The sequence below is a fragment of the Orycteropus afer genome, unplaced genomic scaffold, assembly GCF_000298275.1.
Source record: "Orycteropus afer afer isolate SDZICR_OR568_19922 unplaced genomic scaffold, OryAfe1.0 scaffold00276, whole genome shotgun sequence".
NCBI classification, from domain to species: Eukaryota; Metazoa; Chordata; class Mammalia; order Tubulidentata; family Orycteropodidae; genus Orycteropus; species Orycteropus afer.
In genome coordinates, this window is record NW_006921863.1 from 3976514 (window position 1) to 3981839 (window position 5326).

Genomic DNA, 5326 nt, shown 5'->3' on the forward strand with positions numbered 1-5326 from the left:
CGGGTTTCACTCGACGGCACATAACAACAACAGAGTGTAGTAACATAACATAGACTTATATGCAGCTAGAGAATGATTAGAGGTTAGAAATAAAGGAAAAATCCAGTTAATAAGGCTACAAAGGAGAGGTAAGTTAGGAGTAAAACTAGGAGAGTACTGGTGTCCCAGAGGGCAAGTAAAGAAAGCGCTTCAAGAAAAAGCAATAATTGGTCATTAAGTTGCTTTGTATTTTAATTCTAGTGTTATTAGGCTTTTCTTTTTTTTTCTGTATTGCTCCTTTACTCTCCCCTCAAATATATTTTTTATATTTTTAAATTGATTTAACTTAAAATGAAATATAATAATGTTAAATTTGATCTATTTTATGTCATTTATATTTCCAGCTTTAACTACTTAATTTGTTTTTTGTTTTGACTTTTATCCGTCAAAAAAGGCTTAGAAAAGAACAAAGGTAATCTTTTTTTACAAAATAAAGTCCAAGAAGTAACATTTTTTTCCACAATGATTCAGAATTGGCTTTAGTAAGCCACATTGATAAGGAAAATGAGAGGTTAAGCAAATGTCTGTAGGGATTCTCATTGTTGTAGAGAAAATACTGTCCTTATCCCTTATTAAAAAGTGACACTCATACATAGCAAGGATTTTATTACCTGTGTCCACAGTGTGTGATCAAACATAATTCTAGACTCCTCTGATCTGCAAAAAGCAACACAGATTTACTTTCCAAGTTTTTAATCTTTTCCAGTGACTTACCCATACAGCATAGGTGGGTCCTCAACAAAATAGAACAAAACATTTAGTCTTGGGCCTGGAAATAATTTAGTTGGGACCTCATTAAAAAATATAAGAGACGATAATTATTTATTGAATTCCTCTTTTCTTTTTTCCTTCCTTAGTGTTGTGAAATATGATTCTTTTCAAAGCATGAAAGTACAGAAAATCTTTCTGAATCTCCAAGCATTAGAGACAGAAGAACTCTCTATGTCTTTTCTTTGATGATCTGGTAAGCTAATTCTTGAAGCCATTTGAAGTGGATGTTACAGTGTATCACCAAGGTATGCAATTTATCACTAAAGGTTTAGATTGTGGGCCTTCAGCAGGCAGATGAGGGAATGGTAATTCCCAACCAGAGACTAATATTTATTTTCTAGAAGAACAAAGTTGGTTTTCCACTTATGAAATATCCATCAAATTTGATAAAAAAAACTTAGCTTATTTTGTTTAAATGATGTTTAAAATTGTATTTTTCCCTGATTCAGAGCTCTATGACCTTAACATTCTCTGGCATCTTTCTTTGCTCCACTCTAAACATGGAGACCTTACTTTCTTACCAGCAAGAAGTGTTGTAAATAACAACTACTCCTATCCTGTCCCTATAGAAAAGTAGAATAAATACTTTGGGGCCTGAATAAAAAGCAAAGTATCTTGGTATTTACATGATCATGACTTTTTAGACATTGTGTAAGAATTTTACATTGAAAATCACAACAGAAGACACTATTTCAAAACATCTGTGGTTCTTAGACTGACTTTAGATTTTTCTAGATCCACTTCTTTATAATCCTTCAGGCCCCAACATCAAAATTTTAAAGGTAAGGTAAAGAAGTTGGTTATACAAAAAAAATTTTGGGAACTAGACATTCACTTTTGTTTTCTAGTGTGAGTCAAGAAACAGAATTATCAGCGATTAAGTAATTTATTTTTAATGGCAGTGATAGTTATTATTTGCCTCTGAATTCAACTGAGAGAGAAGTGTTTCAATTTTATTCTATTTTACACAGTGTACCTAATTTTGAAAGAACACAATTTGGCTTGGCCTTTTTTTTTTTTTAAATTGTGGCTTAAATTTGGAAAGGATGGCTATTGCAATTAGGATATAGAAAGAAGTATATTTTGGCAGGAAGAAACAAGTCATGAAATGTACTTAATGGATTATTTTCAATCACCATTTTTGTTGGAAGATCAGTGCTATTTCTAGAACAGCAGCAGTTGCTTGGCCATATTTTGTAATCACCTGAAGAATGTTTAAAAAACCCTGGTGTCTGAGTTCCATCCCCAGAGAGTCTTAGATGATTGGACTGGTTGTGGGTGGCACTGTAACTTGCAACCAAGGTTGAGAACATCTGCTCCAGATGTGTTGCTACAACATCTTTCAACATAGCCCATCCCAAGAACTGTGAAGTAACAGGATACTTCATGATTGAAGTGATTGTGTTTATGTCAATCACTTTTAGCTAAAAGAAAAGAGTAGCCACAAAGAGCAGCATTGAATGTGGACTCTGAACTACCAAGAACTTACAGAGCTTAGTTTGTGCAATTATCAGCTTGAATTCTGAGTTAATTGCTTGTTAAATATACACACAGAGAATACAATTAGATAAGAAATTGAAATCGGAACTTGCAAACTAGAAGCGAAAAAAAAAAAAAAAAGATTTGTTAGGGACATAGGGATAAAAATATCTTGAAATAGAATATCTCTCATCTTTCCCCTTCAACCTACTCTGGAAATAGATGAATTCATGTTTTCCTTCACCTCTCAAAGGAAAGTGAAAATGGACATCTTAACAAAAGAATAATGCAGGTACCAAGGGCAGTTAATGCAAGATGGAGTATTGGTCTTGATGGCCCCCCCCCCCAGTATTAAGATCTTTGGAATGTCCAGGGTTATCTCAAGGCTCTTGCTCCTGGATACATAGGTGGGTGCCATGGTGGGAAAGCTATTCCCTTGGGACCTGGTCCCTTCATTGAACTCACACTATTTGGGGCTGCCAATTGTAGAAACTCTCTGAGTCAACCCTGACAGATACCACAATATTTTACTTCAACCCTGTTAAAATTAAGACAGCATGAAATTAGAAAACAAAAGAAGAAAAAGAAGAAAACAAAAATAAAAGTTGAGATGGCTTTCAATATTGATATTAAGGATGCTTTGAAGTCTGCTACCTTCCAATAATCCTCTTTCCCCAAAGTCAGAACAGCCAACATCCTTGTTACAAGTCTTCTCTTAAGCAAACTGAATTTGGAAGATGCATACAAGAGATTATACAAATTCTTCCTGAAATTGTTGTCATTGCATGCCATTGGGTCTATTCTGACTCATAGTGACTTTATATGACAGGGTAGAACTTCCCCATAGAGTTTCCTAGGCTGTAATATTTATGGGAACAGATTGCAAGGTCTTTTTTTTCCCCATGGAGCAACTGGTGATTTCAAACAGACAGCCTTTTGGTTATCAATTGAGTGCTTAACTATTGCACCACCAGGGCTGCTTCTTTATAATAATAGCATTCCAAAACTTGAGTACCATATAGATAAGATCTTGCTGGAAAGAAATGTGGCATTTTCCTGACTCTATGACCCATTTTCCTAACTGTGAATACTTCTGAAATTAAAATAGCTATAAATAATAATCAAGTTGCAAGGTGACATACTTTTTAAGACCTGATTAAAAAAAATAAAAACCTTTGTCTCTCTTTGCATTCTCTTTGCAATAAAAAGGATAAGATGAAGGTTGATATGTTCTTGACAGAAATATATTGTTTATTTTAAAAATATAATTACTTAATATTTAACCATTGTCTTCTTCAGCATCTGTGTGCCAGGCCCAGTTCAAAATTTGGGAATTACAGCAATGAGTGAGATTTGATCCTTAAAAGAAACCCACAGACTAGTCAAAGAAACAGACTAAACCACATACTGGTAATACTGAGGATATTTGTTAAATCCTTTAGAAGCATAGAGTCAGAAGTGACAAAAGAAGAAAAAGTAACAAAATGTATATACGTGTGTGAATGTATGGGTATGTGAATACTCCGATGATTTAATAAATTGGACAACAATGCCTGCCATGAGATCTATTTATTTAACTGCCTTCTTCTTTAAGAAATCGTAGCACATTCTACTTTTAAGACCACCAAACCAAAAACCAAACTCACTGCCCTAGAGTCGAATGTGACTCCAGCGAACCCTCCTTGGGTTTCTGAGGCAGTATTAGAGTTCCATTTTTTAGGGAAACTGTGGTCTTTAAGATGATGATCTGGAAATGTGTCATAAAATCATTTATGAAGTTACTGTGATTATTAAAATGTGTTTTCAAACCAAGGTTAGAGCCTTAAAAATAAAGGCTGTTCAGCTTTTTTAATAAAGATGACCAAAAGAGTAGTAGTATCAGGAGCATGTGGTCTTTAAGACTGTGGTCTTTAAGACCACAGTTTCCCTAAAAAATGGAACTATAATGATGACCAGAACAATGCCCTACTTTGTCTGCAGAGAGTTATATGCTAACAAACTCCTGTTAGGAAACAGCTATTAGGCTTGATTCCAGAAAGTGCCAAAATAGACATAATTGGTTAATTTTCTGATTACTGGTAAACATTAACCAGCTGGTGAATTTTAACTGTGACATGACTGAAAATAACACACAAATCTTTTGTATTCTTAAAAGCTCTGCTTCACTTTCCTTTCTTTTCTATTCCTTATTCATTGGTTTAACTGGGTTCCTCAAATGCCAGGGTATAAAGCACACAAAAACTTCAAAACAATTCAATAGCTATGTGGGATAAAGATATAGTTTCCAAAAAAAGAAAAATAAATTAATTTTTTAAAAATTGATATAGTTTTCAAAGAGTTTAAAATCACAGGCTCCTGTTCTTTGAGAAAATCATGTGGGGTAGATAAATACACAAAGAAAATTAAAGAAGAAGAACTCTGTTTAAAGGGGAAAGGTGAGTTAAAAATCCATTTTCACAGATTCTACTCCACTTGCCTAGCAAAAATGGAGAGAGTAATACCATATAGGTTTGGTGTGAAAGTTAGATGACAGCAAGAAATCCTTACCTAGCCTCAAATGCTTGGCGTGTTGCAAGCACTAGATAAATGTGCATCAAATCCAAATGCTTTTATTTTAAAAAGATCCACACCATTTTTCTTTAGTTTGGGTATTACATCACAACACTGCACTGTAGCAAATATATTAGCAATTGTCTCACCTGAAAAATAGTGTTATATAAATGCAAATTTAGTTACCCACCAAAATCATTCCTACTCATCAGTATATACCTACCCACATCTTTCTTCTTTCTTAAGTGCTATTACGTCTGCTTCTTTGTTCTGTACAGCAACTGTCCTTAGAATTTAATGAGTAAAATAATCCATTTCTCAGGCTTTTTTCTTTTAATAAGAAAAAAATGTGGTCAAAATTGAATTAATGGTAGCTGACAATAAGATTAAAATGTAGAAATTTTCAAATTTGGCGTTTTGAAAAAAACTCAGAGGAATATTTGCTGTTATTTCTCATATAGTTATACAAAATAGTAACATATTTTCA